We start from the raw sequence: 18,694 nt of genomic DNA, 5'->3' as shown, positions 1-18,694 counted from the left end.
GAAGGAGGAGGAAGGAGGAGGTGATGGAGAGGTGTGAAGGAGGGAAGGTAAATGAGGAAGGGGAAGGAGGAGGTGAAGGAGGAGGGTGAAGGAGGAGGTGAAGGAGGAGGGTGAAGGACAGAAGGAGAAAGAGAAGGAGGAGGAAAGAGGAGGATAAATGAGGAGGGTGGAAGAGGAGGGTATGAGAGGTACATGATGAAGGAGGAAAGGGAAGAGGAGTGGAAGAGAAAGAAAGAGAGGAGAAAGGCATGAGAAGGGTGATGAGGAGAGTGAAGGAGGAGAAGAAGAGAGGTGAAGAGGAGGTGGCATGAAGAGGTGAGAAGAGGTGAAAGAAGAGGTGAAAGAGGAGAGTTAAGGAAAAGGTGAAAGAGGACATGGAGGAGATAAGGACAAGGGTGAAGGAGAAGAAGAAAGAGGAAGGTAAGGATAGGTATGGAGGAGGTGGAAAGAGAAGATAAGGAGGAGGGTGAAGGAGATATGGAGAGGGAGGGGGTGAGGAGGGAGAGGAGGGAAGGAGGAGGAAGAAGGAGGAGGGTGAAGGAGGAGAGTGAAGGAGGAGGGTGAAAGAAGAGGCTGAAAGAAGAGGCTGAAAGAGGAGAGTGAAGGAGAAGGGTGAAAGAGAAGGGAGAAGGAGGATGGTGAAGGAGGAGGGTGAAGGAGGAAAGAGAAAGAGGAGGGTGAAGGAGGAGGGTGAACGAGGAGGGTGAAAGAGGAGGAGTAAGGGAGGAGGGGTGAAGAGAGGCTGGGGCTGAGGAGGGTGAAGAGGAGGAGAAGGAGGAGGTGAAGGAGGAGGTGAAAGAGAGGATGGCGACGAGGGTAAAGGGAGGAGCATGAAGGGAGGAGGTGAAGGAGGGAGGTGAGAAGGGAGGAGGGTGAAAGAAGAGGGAGAAGGAGGGTGAAGGAGGAGGTGAAGGAAGGAGGTGAAGGAGAGGTGAAGGAGAGAGGTATGGAGGGAGGGTAAGGAGGAGGGTAAATAGGAGGGTGAAGGAGGAGGGAGAAAGAGGAGGGGGTGAAGAGGAGGGTGAAGGGAGGAGGGTGAGAGTAAGGGAGTGAGGAGGTGATGGAGGAGGTAAGGAAGAGGGAGAAGGAGGAGGATGAAGGAGTAGGGTGAAGGAGAAGGGCAAAGGAGGAGGGCGAAGGAGGAGGGAGAAGGAGGAGGGTGAAGGAGGAGGGAGAAAGAGGAGGGTGAAGGAGGAAGGTGAAGGAGGAGGGTGAAGGAGGAGGGTGAAGGAGGAGGGTGAAGGAGGAGGGTGAAGGAGGAGGGTGGTTTATGAGGAGGTATGAGGAGGGAAGAAGGAGGAGGTGAAGGGATGAGGAAAAGAAGGGAGAAGGGAGGAGGGTGAATTAGAGGGCTGGAAGGAGGAGGGTGAAGGAGGAGGGTGAAGGAGTAGGGTGAAGTAGGAGGTGAAGGTGAGGGTGAAGGAGGAGGGCAAGAGGAGGTAAAGTGTAGGAGGGTGAAGAAAGAGGTGAAGGAGGAGGGTGAAGGGGAGGAGGTGAATATAATGATGAAGGAGAGTGAAGGAGGAGCTTGTAAGAGGAGGGTGAAGGAGGAGGGTGAAGGAGGAGAGAGAAGGAAGAGGGTGAAGCAGGAGGGCGAATGAGGAGGGTGAAGGAGGAGGGTGAAGGAGGAGGGTGGAGGAGGGTGAAGAAGGAGGGTGAAGGAGGAGGGTGAAGGAGGAGGGAGAAGAAGGAGGGTGAAGGAGGAGGGTGAAGGAGGAGGGTGAAGGAATAGGGTGAAAGAGGAGGGTAAAGGAGGAGGGAGAAGGAGGAGGGTGAAGGAGGAGGGTGAAGGAGGAGGGTGAAGTAGGAGGGTGAAGGAGGAGGGTGAAGGAGGAGGGTGAAGGAGGAGGGTGAAGTAATAGGGTGAAGAAAGAGGGTGAAGGAGGAGGGTGAAGGAGGAGGGTGAAGGAGGACGATGAAGGAGAGTGAAGGAGGAGCTTGTAAGAGGAGGGTGAAGGAGGAGGTGAAGGTGAGAGAGAAGAAGAGGTGAAGCAGGAGGGCGAATGAGGGGAGGTGAAGGAGGAGGGGTATAGAGGAGGTGAAGGAGGAGGGTGAAGGAGGAGGTGAAGGAGAAGGGTGAAGGAGGATGGTGAAGGAGGAGGGAGAAGAAGGAGGGTGAAGGAGGAGGAAGAGGAGGTATGGAATAGGTGAAAGAGGAGGGTGAAGAGGAGGGAGAAGGAGGGAGGGTGAAGGAGGAGGGGTGAAGAGAGGGGTGAATAAGGAGGTGAAGGGAGGAGGGAGAAGGAGGAGGGTGAAGGAGGAGGAAGAAGAAGGAGGGTGAAGGAGGAGGGTGAAGGGAAGAGGTGAAGGAGGAGGGAGAAGGAGGAGGGCAAGGAGGAGGGTGATTGGAGGAGGGTGAAGGACATGTGAAGGAGGAGGGTGAAGGAGGAGGGTGAAGGAGGAGGGTGAAGGAGGAGGGTGAAGGAGGAGGGTGAAGGAGGAGGGTGAAGGAGGAGGGTGAAGGAGGAGGGTGAAGGAGGAGGGAGAAGGAGGAGGGTGAAGGAGGAGGGTGAAGGAGGAGGGTGAAGGAGGAGGGTGAAGGAGGAGGGTGAAGGAGGAGGGTGAAGGAGGAGGGTGAAGGAGGAGGGTGAAGGAGGAGGGTGAAGGAGGAGGGTGAAGGAGGAGGGTGAAGGAGGAGGGTGAAGGAGGAGGGTGAAGGAGGAGGGTGGAGGAGGAGGGTGAAGGAGGGTGAAAGAGGAGGGAGAAGGAGAAGGGTGAAGGAGGGTGAAAGAGGAGGGAGAAAGAGAAGGGTGAAGGAGGAGGGTGAAGGAGGAGGGTGAAGGAGGAGGGTGAAGGAGGAGGGTGAAGGAGGAGAGTGAAGGAGGAGGGTGAATGAGGAGGCTGAAAGAGGAGGGTGAAAGAGGAGGGTGAAGGAGGATTCATCTACCAACACCGGTAGATGAATCCATAAGAGAGCGATCTAACCCCGTACAGTACCTGGAAGATGGTCCATCAGACCAACACTCCCATGTGGACCAGTACCTGGAAGATGGTCCATCAGACCAACACTTCCATCTGGACCAGTACCGGGAAGATGGTCCATCAGACCAACACTCCCATGTGGACCAGTACCTGGAAGATGGTCCATCAGACCAACACTCCCATGTGGACCAGTACCGGGAAGATGGTCCATCAGACCAACACTTCCATCTGGACCAGTACCGGGAAGATGGTCCATCAGACCAACACTCCCATGTGGACCAGTACCGGGAAGATGGTCCATCAGACCAACACTCCCACCTGGACCAGTACCGGGAAGATGGTCCATCAGACCAACACTCCCATCTGGACCAGTACCTGGAAGATGGTCCATCAGACCAACACTCCCATCTGGACCAGTACCGGGAAGATGGTCCATCAGACCAACACTCCCATGTGGACCAGTACCGGGAAGATGGTCCATCAGACCAACACTCCCATCTGGACCAGTACCGGAAAGATGGTCCATCAGACCAACACTCCCATCTGGACCAGTACCGGGAAGATGGTCCATCAGACCAACACTCCCATCTGGACCAGTACCTGGAAGATGGTCCATCAGACCAACACTCCCATCTGGACCAGTACCGGGAAGATGGTCCATCAGACCAACACTGCCATCTGGACCAGTACCGGGAAGATGGTCCATCAGACCAACACTCCCATCTGGACCAGTACCGGGAAGATGGTCCATCAGACCAACACTCCCATCTGGACCAGTACCGGGAAGATGGTCCATCAGACCAACACTCCCATCTGGACCAGTACCGGGAAGATGGTCCATCAGACCAACACTCCCATCTGGACCAGTACCTGGAAGATGGTCCATCAGACCAACACTCCCATCTGGACCAGTACCGGGAAGATGGTCCATCAGACCAACACTCCCATCTGGACCAGTACCGGGAAGATGGTCCATCAGACCAACACTCCCATCTGGACCAGTACCGGGAAGATGGTCCATCAGACCAACACTCCCATGTGGACCAGTACCGGGAAGATGGTCCATCAGACCAACACTCCCATCTGGACCAGTACCGGGAAGATGGTCCATCAGACCAACACTCCCATCTGGACCAGTACCTGGAAGATGGTCCATCAGACCAACACTCCCATGTGGACCAGTACCGGGAAGATGGTCCATCAGACCAACACTCCCATCTGGACCAGTACCGGGAAGATGGTCCATTAGACCAACACTCCCATCTGGACCAGTACCGGGAAGATGGTCCATCAGACCAACACTCCCATCTGGACCAGTACCTGGAAGATGGTCCATCAGACCAACACTCCCATCTGGACCAGTACCGGGAAGATGGTCCATCAGACCAACACTCCCATCTGGACCAGTACCGGGAAGATGGTCCATCAGACCAACACTCCCATGTGGACCAGTACCGGGAAGATGGTCCATCAGACCAACACTCCCATCTGGACCAGTACCTGGAAGATGGTCCATCAGACCAACACTCCCATCTGGACCAGTACCGGGAAGATGGTCCATCAGACCAACACTCCCATCTGGACCAGTACCGGGAAGATGGTCCATCAGACCAACACTCCCATCTGGACCAGTACCGGGAAGATGGTCCATCATACCAACACTCCCATGTGGACCAGTACCGGGAAGATGGTCCATCAGACCAACACTCCCATGTGGACCAGTACCTGGAAGATGGTCCATCAGACCAACACTCCCATCTGGACCAGTACCGGAAAGATGGTCCATCAGACCAACACTCCCATGTGGACCAGTACCGGGAAGATGGTCCATCAGACCAACACTCCCATGTGGACCATTACCGGGAAGATGGTCCATCAGACCAACACTCCCATCTGGACCAGTACCGGGAAGATGGTCCATCAGACCAACACTCCCATCTGGACCAGTACCTGGAAGATGGTCCATCAGACCAACACTCCCATCTGGACCAGTACCTGGAAGATGGTCCATCAGACCAACACTCCCATCTGGACCAGTACCGGGAAGATGGTCCATCAGACCAACACTCCCATCTGGACCAGTACCTGGAAGATGGTCCATCAGACCAACACTCCCATCTGGACCAGTACCTGGAAGATGGTCCATCAGACCAACACTCCCATCTGGACCAGTACCGGGAAGATGGTCCATCAGACCAACACTCCCATCTGAACCAGTACCTGGAAGATGGTCCATCAGACCAACACTCCCATCTGGACCAGTACCGGGAAGATGGTCCATCATACCAACACTCCCATGTGGACCAGTACCGGGAAGATGGTCCATCAGACCAACACTCCCATCTGGACCAGTACCTGGAAGATGGTCCATCAGACCAACACTCCCATCTGGACCAGTACCGGGAAGATGGTCCATCAGACCAACACTCCCATCTGGACCAGTACCTGGAAGATGGTCCATCAGACCAACACTCCCATCTGGACCAGTACCGGGAAGATGGTCCATCATACCAACACTCCCATGTGGACCAGTACCGGGAAGATGGTCCATCAGACCAACACTCCCATCTGGACCAGTACCTGGAAGATGGTCCATCAGACCAACACTCCCATCTGGACCAGTACCTGGAAGATGGTCCATCAGACAAACACTCCCATCTGGACCAGTACCTGGAAGATGGTCCATCAGACCAACACTCCCATCTGGACCAGTACCGGGAAGATGGTCCATCATACCAACACTCCCATCTGGACCAGTACCGGGAAGATGGTCCATCAGACCAACACTCCCATCTGGACCAGTACCTGGAAGATGGTCCATCAGACCAACACTCCCATCTGGACCAGTACCGGGAAGATGGTCCATCATACCAACACTCCCATGTGGACCAGTACCGGGAAGATGGTCCATCAGACCAACACTTCCATCTGGACCAGTACCTGGAAGATGGTCCATCAGACCAACACTCCCATCTGGACCAGTACCTGGAAGATGGTCCATCAGACCAACACTCCCATCTGGACCAGTACCTGGAAGATGGTCCATCAGACCAACACTCCCATCTGGACCAGTACCGGGAAGATGGTCCATCATACCAACACTCCCATGTGGACCAGTACCGGGAAGATGGTCCATCAGACCAACACTCCCATCTGGACCAGTACCTGGAAGATGGTCCATCAGACCAACACTCCCATCTGGACCAGTACCTGGAAGATGGTCCATCAGACCAACACTCCCATCTGGACCAGTACCTGGAAGATGGTCCATCAGACCAACACTCCCATCTGGACCAGTACCTGGAAGATGGTCCATCAGACCAACACTCCCATCTGGACCAGTACCGGGAAGATGGTCCATCAGACCAACACTCCCATCTGGACCAGTACCGGGAAGATGGTCCATCAGACCAACACTCCCATCTGGACCAGTACCGGGAAGATGGCCCATCAGACCAATACTCCCATCTGGACCACAACCGGGAAGATGATCCGTCGGACCAACACTGCCATCTGGACCAGTACCGGAAAGATGGTCCATCAGACCAACACTCCCATCTGGACCAGTACCGGGAAGATGGTTCATCAGACCAACACTCCCATCTGGACCGGTACCGGGAAGATGGTCCATCAGACCAACACTCCCCTCTGGACCAGTACCTGGAAGATGGTCCATCAGACCAACAGTCCCATCTGGACCAGTACCGGGAAGATGGTCCATCAGACCAACACTCCCATCTGGACCAGTACCGGGAAGATGGTCCATCAGACCAACACTCCCATCTGGACCACAACCGGGAAGATGATCCGTCAGACCAACACTCCCATCTGGACCAGTACCGGGAAGATGGTCCATCAGACCAACACTCCCTTCTGGACCACAACCGGGAAGATGATCCGTCAGACCAACACTCCCATCTGGACCACAACCGGGAAGATGATCCGTCAGACCAACACTCCCATCTGGACCAGTACCGGAAAGATGGTTCATCAGACCAACACTCCCATCTGGAACGGTACCGGGAAGATGGTCCATCAGACCAACACTCCCATCTGGACCAGTACCGGGAAGATGGTCCATCAGACCAATACTCCCATCTGGACCAGTACCGGGAAGATGGTCCATCAGACCAACACTCCCATCTGGACCACAACCGGGAAGATGATCCGTCAGACCAACACTCCCATCTGGACCAGTACCGGAAAGATGGTCCATCAGACCAACACTCCCATCTGGACCAGTACCGGAAAGATGGTCCATCAGACCAACACTCCCATCTGGACCAGTACCGGAAAGATGGTCCATCAGACCAACACTCCCATCTGGACCAGTACCGGAAAGATGGTCCATCAGACCAACACTCCCATCTGGACCAGTACCGGAAAGATGGTCCATCAGACCAACACTCCCATCTGGACCAGTACCGGAAAGATGGTCCATCAGACCAACACTCCCATCTGGACCAGTACCGGGAAGATGGTCCATCAGACCAACACTCCCATCTGGACCAGTACCGGGAAGATGGTCCATCAGACCCGCCATAAATGTTTAATGAATTTCTATCAATAATTCCATTAAGGTCCACGAAGATAAAACCGGTCGAGCCGGACGTAGCCACCTGGACGGAGTCAGTACCACCACAACACGAACCCGGAGCCGAAGAGCTCAGGGTAGTGTAGATTTTATGTCCGGTAAATTGGACTGAGTACAATGACCTCGGTTATTAAAAAGTGTGTTAGCTGAGAGGAACAGGTATAATAGGCACGCAACCACTTCTATAATGGGCGAGCTTCTATAATGGACACACGGGCGCTTGTATAATGCAAAAAGTTGCAATTTTCCTGATGTTGATGAAAAGTTTTAGCCCAAGAGGGCACCCCCAACTTTGTCCTTTCCCAGGAGAGTTCAGCCTGAGGGTATTTTGCTTCATTTTTCATGCCAGAATTCCTTACTTGCGTTTCATCATTCATAAGCAACCATTCACAGACCGGTAGTACATAGTCGTGATAGTCTTTGAAATAGGCGTAAGTAATGATTTACAGTCTTGTCAGCACTCTCACGCTGTGAGCAGGAAAGCCAATAGGATTTCTGGGTACGTAACAGGAGATTTAGAGCACAAAACACCTTAAATAATAGTAACACTGATTAGTGTTCATATAAGACACTATCATGAATTCAAAAAAAAAAATCTTAAAACTTATACCATTATTTAGAAGCACACTGTACAAAGACTTGAAACAGTCAACTTTTTCTCACTCAGTGAAGGCTACGAGGTGACCTCGTGCAAACCTTCTAAGATACGAGAACTAACTCGACATACTCAAGCATCAAGAGCTCTCTATAATGCAGAGAGATACAGTTAAGTGAAATAGTGGCATGAAACTCCCTGGCAAGCGGATTAACACAAATGTAGGAAAGGGCCTCTTTTTTGGCAGAACTGCGGATCAGTGGTATAGTCTTTACCCTGACACTGTTGGGGCTAAATTACTTCAGTTCTTAAAGAATCAGTTAGACAAATAGAGATAGGTAGATAGATAGTTAAATGTATAAATAGATAAATAGATGATGAGAGAGCATGATAGATAAAAAGATTATAATAGTCAGACACTCATATGTGTAGTTCAAGTTCGCTCAGAAATGTTTGCAGATTTAAAATAACATTTGATCTCAAATTCTTCTCTAATGTCAATGACTTTCATTGTTTTCCAGCAATCACTTAAGGTCAATATTATACTGCATGGTACTTTTGGATGAGCATTTTTCTTTGACCTCGTCAGCATTTAAATAATCTCCGTTCTCATTTGCAACCAATATATTAAAAATGAGGACGACCAGTTTGGCCACGCTGAGACCCGAGCGATAAAAAATCAATTTCATGGAAAAGCGTTTTATGTCATTTGCAAAACACTGTCGTCGTAATTAACACTAACGAAACAGATAAAATCGTGTGCACAACTGCACTTTGTGCACTGCTGCCTGTATTGTCAGGAGTGTCAGCACTCGTGTACGTCACCTGAGGTGCAGTTATGTACACTCATGCATGTGGGGGAGGGATTGTGTCAGCACACATGTACGTCACTTGAGGTGTAGTTATGTACACATATTCATGAGGTCTTGCATATATGTAATTTGATAAAACACACACACACACACACACACACAGGATGTTCCAGGGAGGGGACACAGAAACAAGAGGCCACAATTGGAAGTTGAAGACACAAATGAGTCAGAGAGATAGTAGGAAGTATTTCTTCAGTCATAGAGTTGTAAGGCAGTGGAATAGCCTAGAAAATGACGTAGTGGAGGCAGGAACCATACACAGTTTTAAGACGAGGTTTGATAAAGCTCATGGAGCGGGGAGAGAGAGGGCCTAGTAGCAACCGGTGAAGAGGCGGGGCCAGGAGCTAGGACTCGACCCCTGCAACCACAAATAGGTGAGTACAAATAGGTGAGTACACACACACACACACACACACACACACACACACACAAGAGGTCACAATTGGAAGTTGAAGACTCAGATGAATCAAAGGGATGTTAGGAAGTATTCAGTCATAGAGTAGTCAAGCCGTGGAATAGCCTAGAAAGTGAAGTAGTGGAGGCGGGAACCATACATAGTTTTAGGCGAGGTATGATAAAGCTCATGGAGCAGGGAGAGAGAGGACCTAGTAGTAATCAGTGAAGAGGCGGGGCCAGGAGCTATGACTCGACCCCTGCAACCACAAATAGGTGAGTACAAATAGGTGAGTACACACACACACACACACACACACACACACACACACACACACACACACACACACACGCACACACACACACACACACACACACACACACACACACACACACACACAATCTGGAGAGTTAAGAAGTGGAGGCAGGATCCATACATAGCTTTTAAATGAGGTACGATAACGCTCTTGGGGCAGAGAGAATGGACCAAGCAGTGACTAGCGAGGCAGCAGGGTCAGGAGCTATGCCTCGGCCCCTGCAATCACAAATGGGTGAGTACACTACCTTCTCGGTATTATTCCAGCAATCCACAACTCGACTTGTAAAGAAACGTTTTCTAGTGTCCCTGTGCATCGCTTTCCCAGTTAACAATCATTATCTCTTCCCCCTCATTCCTCGCTTCCTTGTATATTCATAATCTTTATCATTCATGTTCTTCATCAATCTTAATTATCAACAAGAGCATTTCTAAGGTTTTCAATTTTCTTTAAAAATGCTAAGAACCATTTTATTGTATACAGGAATTAACATAAATTTAAATTATAAGCTGAAAACAAGAAGAAGCGAAGCAATGAATAAACTATATTAATGCAATGTACACAAAAAATACCATACCATGAATATATATATATATATATATATATATATATATATATATATATATATATATATATATATATATATATATATATATATATATATATATATATATATGCAGCATTTGGTAACCTGAATTCTAAAAGCAAGAATATTATATAACGATAGGTCTCACGTAGCTAAAATCCACACACAGAGTGCATCGTGACTCACCCGCCCAGCTCACCTGTAATAATGTAAGATAATCAGATTCTTGCGTGATACCTGTCCAGCTGGTGTACGTGATGTGCCTCTACACACACACGCTCACACAACACATCCAACACCCGAAACACACACCCCCATAAGTTATCATTTCCCATCGGCCATTGTGGGGCGCCAAGTGGCCGTTTAAACGGATAGGAGATTTATACATCTCTCTGTAAGAAGCAACGGAAGCAGTCATTTGTTGTGGGAAGTGGTCGTTAGACGCACCAGGCAACGCTACCAATGGTCACAAAAACGTGAGTGATGATGAATAGGAGGGTTGCTGACTGCCCATGAATTGTTACTCCCTCACTGTGCGAGGGAGTAACCATGTCTGGGTGTGATTATTATTATTATTATTATTATTATTATTATTATTATTATTATTATTATTATTATTATTATTATATTATTATTATTATATTATTATTATTATTATTATTATTATTATTATTATTATTATTATTATTATTATTTTGGTAGTGGTAGTAATGAAAGTGGTTGTACTGGAGGTTTTGTCTTGGGTGATAGCAGCGGTGGAAGTGATGGTGACCAGTGTTGGAGTGGTGACAGTGGTGGTAATAGTGATGACAGTGGTAGCCTCACTGGCCTAGCGTGCAGGTTGAAATGAGTGAGACCAGAGTAACCCCACTGATAAAGCCAGTGGGAGGAGGTGTGACGAGCGTCATGTTCCTAATTCCCAGCTCACTTTTTGTTTATCATTTTCATGATCGACGATTCTAGGTCTCCAGAGAGACCAGCGTATCACTGTGTATGATTCTGTGTATGCTTAACTCACTCTCATTACTGAGTCATATGGCAAGGCAACCTCTCTAACTCTTTTATTGTTCCAGACTCTAGGTCTTTTATTGTTCCGTACTCTAGCACTTTTATTGTTCCAGCCTCTAACTCTTTTATTGTTCCAGCCTCTAACTCTTTAATTGTTCCAGATTCTAACTCTTTTATTGTTCCAGCCTCTAACTCTTTTATTGTTCCAGACTCTAACTCTTTTGTTGTTCCAGACTCTAGGTCTTTTATTGTTCCAGACTCTAACTCTTTTATTGTCCCAGCCTCTAGCTCTTTTATTGTTCCAGATTATCTTATTGTTCCAGCCTCTAACTCTTTTGTTGTTCCAGACTCTAGGTCTTTTATTGTTCCAGACTCTAGGTCTTTTATTGTTCCGTACTCTAGCACTTTTATTGTTCCAGCCTCTAACTCTTTTATTGTTCTAGCCTCTAACTCTTTTATTGCTCCAGACTCTAACTCTTTTATTGTTCCAGCCTCTAACTCTTTTATTGTTCCGTACTTTAGCACTTTTATTGTTCCAGCCTCTAACTCTTTTATTGTTCCAGCCTCTAACTCTTTTATTGTTCCAGCCTCTAACTCTTTTATTGTTCCAGACTCTAGGTCTTTTATTGTTCCAGACTCTATGTCTTTTATTGTTCCATAATTTAAGTCTTTTATTGCTCCAGACTCTAGCTCATTTATTGTTCCAGACTCTAGGTCTTTTATTGTTCAGTACTCTAGCACTTTTATTGTTCCAGACTCTAACTCTTTTATTGTTCCAGCCTCTAACTCTTTTATTGTTCCAGATTCTAACTCTTTCATTGTTCCATTCTCGAACGCTTTCAAAGTTCGCTACAAAACGAACGTTCTAAGACAGTACTATATCTCCCTTCCCTGCACTGCCAGACGTAAGCCGTCTCTGTAATAGGCCTGAAAAAATCATTAAGGGCGAAACGTTTCCGTAATAAATGTCTTGAACAATGCTTATGGGTTTTACCCACATTCACACATGCGCATCCACCCACCATCATACACAACTGAATGTTCAAGTCACAGGAATGTTGGAAGTGTTAGTGAATGTTAGTGTAGTGAACGTTAGTGCAAGTAGGCTCCATACACAGTTTTGAGAACAGGTAAGGTAGAGCCCCACAAGGTTACGAGGGAGTAGACCAGGTGGGTGACTAGTTATTCTAATCAGTTTAACTCTTTAGCACCTGGTTATCGAAATATTGGTAAGATTTGAAAGTGCTTCTAATAACCTTCAGAACGACCACTTCTAACATCTTGTAAGTTTTTCAGTATACTGGAGAATTTCATTATGAGAATTTGAGAGTCCAAACAGTCATTATTCCCACTTACGATCGATTGTGAATGTGAAGCACACTCTCCTAGGTCTTCAACTATACGTCTCAACTTTTCACCCTCAACTTTTCACTCTTAACTTTTCACTTTCATCTCTTCACTCTTAACTTTTCGCTCTCAACTTTTCACTAAAGTTTTCACTCTCAGCTCTTCACTCTCAACGATTCACTCTTAACTTTTCAGTCTCAACTCTTCACTCTCAACTTTTCACTCAACTTTTCAATCTTAACTTTTCACTTTCAACTCTTCACTCTCAACTTTTCACTCTTAACTTTTCGCTCTTAACTTTTCACTCAACTTTTCACTCTTATTTTTTCACTCTCATCTCTTCACTCTCAACGATTCACTCTTAACTTTTCACTCTCAACTCTTCGCTCTCAACTTTTCACTCAACTTTTCAATCTTAACTCTTTACATTTCAACTATTCATTCTGCTGGGGAAAGATTTGAAAGTTAACTGATTACTTGAAGATGACTAAGAGTTCTGTATACGCTCAGAGTAATGTTAACTAATTTTCGAGAACTGATTAGGCTGTGTCATAGCTGAAAACAGGCTTAAACTGCTACCCCGTACAGGGTAGCAGAACGCTCAAGGGTTGTTAAGAGGCGGGGACAGGAGCTGAGACTCGACCCCCTGCAATCACAATTAGGTGAGCACATCCACTCCTCACACACACGCACAGACACGCACGTACATGCGCGTTTGCACATTGAATTAGCTGTGTTATTGTGGCGAACACGCACACACACACACACACACACACACACACACACACACACACACACACACACACAGTAAGGAATCACACACACACACACACACACACACACACACACACACACACACACACACACACATGCATACAGACCCACTAATGAGGCAGTCTTAGCAACTGGAATCCGACAATCTGGGAAGTGGAACAAAGGGCCACAAAGGCCGACCATTTGCTCTGTTCTCAAGCAGCCTTTGTTTCACTTTCTTGGTCACATCGATTGCCGAAGTCCCCCCCCCTAAAGCACCTCCGTTTTCTTTTTGTTGTTTTCCTGCCTTATATGTGATACTGTGGTGGTGGTGGTGGTGGTGGTAGTGGTGGTAATAGTGGTGGTAGTAGTAGTGCTGGTAGTGGTAGTGGTGACAATAGTGGGGGTAGTGGTGGTAGCAGTAGTGGTGGTAGTAGTAGTGATGGTAGTTATGGTAGTAGTAGTGGTGGTAGCAGTGGTGGTAGTAGTGGTGGCAATAGTGGTGGTAGTGGTGGTAGCAGTAGTGGTGGTGGTAGTAGTGGATAAGTGAGAATGGAGTGTTGAGAGGAGAGGATACCAACTTTCCTTCTGGATAACACTAATATGGATGACAATGTAGGTGAAGGTGTAGCCAGCAGTTTTGTAGCTGGTTATTTGGGGTGAGTGGCTGGCCCAAGAGCTTGAGGCTAACGCCCACAGTTCAACATCCTATAGTCAGCTAGGCTATACAGATGAGGTAGGAGGATAGGGAACCCGCCTCGTCTCCTGCTTTAAGCTCTCTGGGTAGAGTGTCAGCTCAGACAGTTATTGCGGCCAAGCATTCTTGTAGAATATAGAGCTAAGAGCCTCGGAGCTCTTTGACGCCACAAGAGCTCACGAGAAATACTGTCAACACCAGAGCTCTTTTTTGACGGTAACTGGCGTTGTGGAGCCTATGGTTGCTTCTGGAGCCCTGGTTGTTTGTGGAACCTCTGGTTGCTTGTGGAGCTCTGGTTGCTTGTAGAGCCTCTGATTGCTTGTGGAGCTTTTGGTTTGTGAAGCCTCTGGAGACTTGTGGAGCTCTGGCGACTTGTGGAGCCTTTAGAGACTTGCGGAACCTCTGGAGACTTGTGGAACCTCTACTGACTTGTGGAACCTCTGGGGACTTGTGGAGCCACTGGAGACTTGTGGAGCCTCTGGAGACTCGTGGAACCTCTAATGACTTGTGAAACCTCTAGGGACTTGTGGAACCTCTAGGGACTTTTGGAACCTCTAGTGACTTGTAGAACCTCTAGGGACTTGTGGAGCCACTGGAAACTTGTGGAACCTCTAGTGACTTGTGGAATCTCTGGAAACTTGTGGAACCTTCTCTAGTAACGGTATCGTTGTATCGTAGGTTTCAATATCAAGTGTCTTTAGGCCACCGTAATTGTAGGCATCTCTTAACCCAGAATTTGGAGATGAAGCATCTCACGACGTTTCTATCCTTCCTGGAGACCAACAGAGAGACGAAAGAACGTCAGATGACAGGGGAAGACGGAGGAGGAAGACAGGAGGAGACAGTTTACGCAAGAAGTGAGAGGACAAACACTGCCTTGGATGTGCAAAGAGGAAAAATAAATAAAACATCAATTTCAGCTCTGGAGATGGGAAGACAAACCTATTACCACGGAATAGGGAACAGGAAATTGTCAAAAAATGGGGAGAGACAGACAGCGAGACACACTGGGTTATCTCACATCTCACTTTTATGTCACGGGAAGATATTTTTCACCCACCTTCGTTCTAGATTTCATAAATTTCGATTCTAAACATTTCTAACACTTCTTATACTTAGATTTTTTTTTAACTTTAACCCTTCATTCTAGATTACATAAAGTATTTCTGGAACTTCCTATCTTTTCACAAATGTTAATTTTAACCTCGAAGCATTTCTAACATTTCTAAGCATTTCGTTCTGGATTACACAAGTTTTGGTAACATGATTTCAAATATCCCTTATCCTTCCATAACTCTTAACTTTATTACCCGTTTATCCAAGAATGGATAAATTTTGACAACGCCATTTCTAGTATATCTTATCCTTACATAAAATGCCAACTGTTGGGACCCAGGCAGTGACGAGGACCCGAGAAAACAACGTAAGTCTTGTTTACCCAATAAAAATTCTCTCCGGAATTAAAATATTTGTCTTTGATGTTATTTAGATGTATAGAGAATTCTGCTTTATTGTTATGGTTGGGTGCTTAATGGGGGTTTGAAACCTATCTACTACTCTAAGGTCATTAAGGCTGCTTTTCACCACCAGACGAAAATATTTCGGTCCCTAAATTAGGGAGTAAATTGAACTCTCAGCATACATCCGCTGAGAGACATACACCTCGCTGTGTGTATATATATCCTGTATTACTTAAGTCTCTGTGATTTTAAAACTGGCGTCAAAGTTCAAACTTTTTAAACTTGGGTTAATGTGGAGCTGAATGCTTTGAACTTAGTCATTAGTTGCTAAGTAGGTTCTCCAGTGCTCAGTAGTTTTAGATATGGATACAGTTGCATTTTAAGTCAGTGGAGGTGACGTTTGATTTAGGACCCCCATAAAAGTCAACCTAACTTAATGTACGTCTATATTAGGGGTTAAATGTTAGATTAGGTTGTGTTGGGGTTTACATACGTATTTCCTTTTTCCCTGGCTACAGTTACATTTTAGGTCAGTGGAGGAATCGTTTGTTTTTTAAGACTCCTCAAGAAGTCAACCTAACTTAATGTATTAGGGGGTTAAATTCTAGGTTAGGTTATGTTGGGGTTTATATATTTCCTTTTTTCTGGCTACCCAAAAAAAATATAGAGAATATGTAGGGTTATACCGACAATGTGTACAGTTGATAAAAACGCATATGCACGTTTTAAGACATTTACTGAAGAAACATTTCTCCACACGTGGTTTCTTCGGACGTCACTCGTGGCGAAACGTCTTTTTCTCCCGTTCTTGTCCTCCTCTCCAATATATACTGACTCACTCCCTCTCTTCTGTCAGTGTGACTTGTAAATCGTCCAAGACGGACCGAAACGTCGTCGTAAGCTCCTCTCTTCTATGCGCGGGTAATTTACGTATATATCTAATACATAAATGTTTAGATTGCACACATCCCACACATTGTTAGAAAATTTACACGATAAAAAAACCGAAGGCTCTCAGCCTACTATCCACCGAAACTTGTGAGACAGTTGTGTGGTAACACCTGAAAATCTATCCTTTTGATCTGCAGCACTGGAGCTGCAGTGTCACCGTCATCCACCACCTTGCTGGGTAAAATAATCGCATCCACGCCAAAAATAAGATCGAAACCATCTAATTAAATTATCGAACACGATTTTTAATCCTGGTTTCAAATCATTCTAATACGCAGTCAAGAAAGAGAACGTTCTGGTTAATAAATTTCTCTCGGTAATGTTTAATGTCCTCTGTGAGAAATGTCTTTGCTAGAGATTTGGAGAGTCTGAGGTAGAGATGACGCCTGCTTGTTCCTACGTCACTGCTATGCTATCGTCTACTATCCTGTCTCACTGCTATACTATCATCTGCTATCCTATATCACTGCTTTGATATCCTTTGCTATCCTATCTGCTATACTATCCCCTGCTATCCGATCTTACTACTATACTATCCCCTGCTATCCTATCTTATTGCTATCCTATCTTGCTGCGATACTATCTTCTGTTATCCTGTCTGCTAAACTACCCTATCTTGCTGCGATACTATCTCCTGTTATCCTGTCTGCTATACTATCCCCTGCTATCTGATCTTACTGCTATACCATCCCCTGCTATCCTGTCTTAATGCTATACTATCCCTGCTATTCTATCTCACTGCTATACTATCCCCTGCTATCTTATCTGCCTCAGCATGATAGTGGCTATCTTTGTACTTAGCAAATCAAAACTGTAATTACACATTTTAACCTTTACAAAGAAATAAACTTATTATTATTATTATTATTATTATTATTATTATTATTATTATTATTATTATTATTATTATTATTATTATTATTATACTATCCCTGCTATCCTATCTTCCTACTGTACTATCCCCTGCTATCCTATCTTCCTACTGTACTATCCCCTGCTATCCTATCTGCTATACTATCCCCTGCTATCCTGTCTCACTACTAAACTATCCCCTGTTATTGCTTTCCCGTCCTACGATTACCCCTAAAATAAATAAATAGATAAATAAATAAACAAATGCTTTGTTTCCACATGATGCCCAATTTTTACAGCATTTGAGAACATTTAATAACAGTGAGTGAAAATGGCCCCTGGTTATCCGTGGTAACACCGCGGATAAATGACATAATAATTAACCAATTTATGATCAGATTCAATTATGACATTTTCTTGGCTTTCCGTTAATGAACTCACAGAGTTGTTTACCTGCCAGGAGAATGCAAAGATAAAAGTACGTATAGCAGAAACTACTTTTGTTTTGTGAAGGTGAATGACTCCGGGAAGTCTCAGACGCGCAGTGGTTCCCAAACTGGGGGTAATGGTAGAGTAATGGTAGAGTAATGCTCTCTCTAGAGTCTAGAGAGAGCATTACTCTACCATTCTTCCTCTAGAGTCTAGAGGAAGAATGGTAGAGTAATGCTCTCTCTAGAATCTAGAGAGAGCATTACTCTACCATTACCTACCAAAGTTAGAGTGTATTAAGGACTCCAGCAGTGACTGTGTCTGGAGAACTCAGCGTCTCTGCCTCGGACCGTATTAAAACTTGCTTCTGTAATTCTTCAAGTCGGAAAAAATAACGACTGCAAATTTTTGCTCTTCTGCCATAAGGATAAGGAATTATTGTAGTGTCTACTGCTTGCAACTGTGTCTTCACTGCTTGTAACAGTGTTTTCACTTCTTTCCTGCTTGTACCAGTGTCTACACTGCTTGTCATAGTGTCTACAGTGCTTGCAACAGTGTCTACACTCCATACAACAATGTCTCCACTGTTTGCAACAGTGTTTACACTCCATACAACAGTGTCTCCACTGCTTGCAACAGTGTCTACACTGCTTGCAACAGTGTCGGCGGCGTCGGTCAAGTGACAAATTGCAATATTGGCTCTTATCTCCTCTGCCGACGGTGAAATTGGCAATTTAGAGCGACGTCCAACTACCCAGAACATCTCCAATCTTTTCCCTGTCGTTGGTCGACATCTAGATTACAGTGAGTTGTATCTTGTACTCCAGAGTGAATGTTAGTGGTTGTTACTGTAGCCATGATGACTGCCTGAAGCTGTAGTTTGAGTGAATGTTAGTGATTGTAACTGTAACTTGAGTG

Source organism: Cherax quadricarinatus, chromosome 37, assembly GCF_038502225.1.
Source record: "Cherax quadricarinatus isolate ZL_2023a chromosome 37, ASM3850222v1, whole genome shotgun sequence".
NCBI classification, from domain to species: Eukaryota; Metazoa; Arthropoda; class Malacostraca; order Decapoda; family Parastacidae; genus Cherax; species Cherax quadricarinatus.
The sequence above is the reverse complement of the archived record's forward strand: the minus strand, read 5'-3'. Positions refer to the sequence as shown.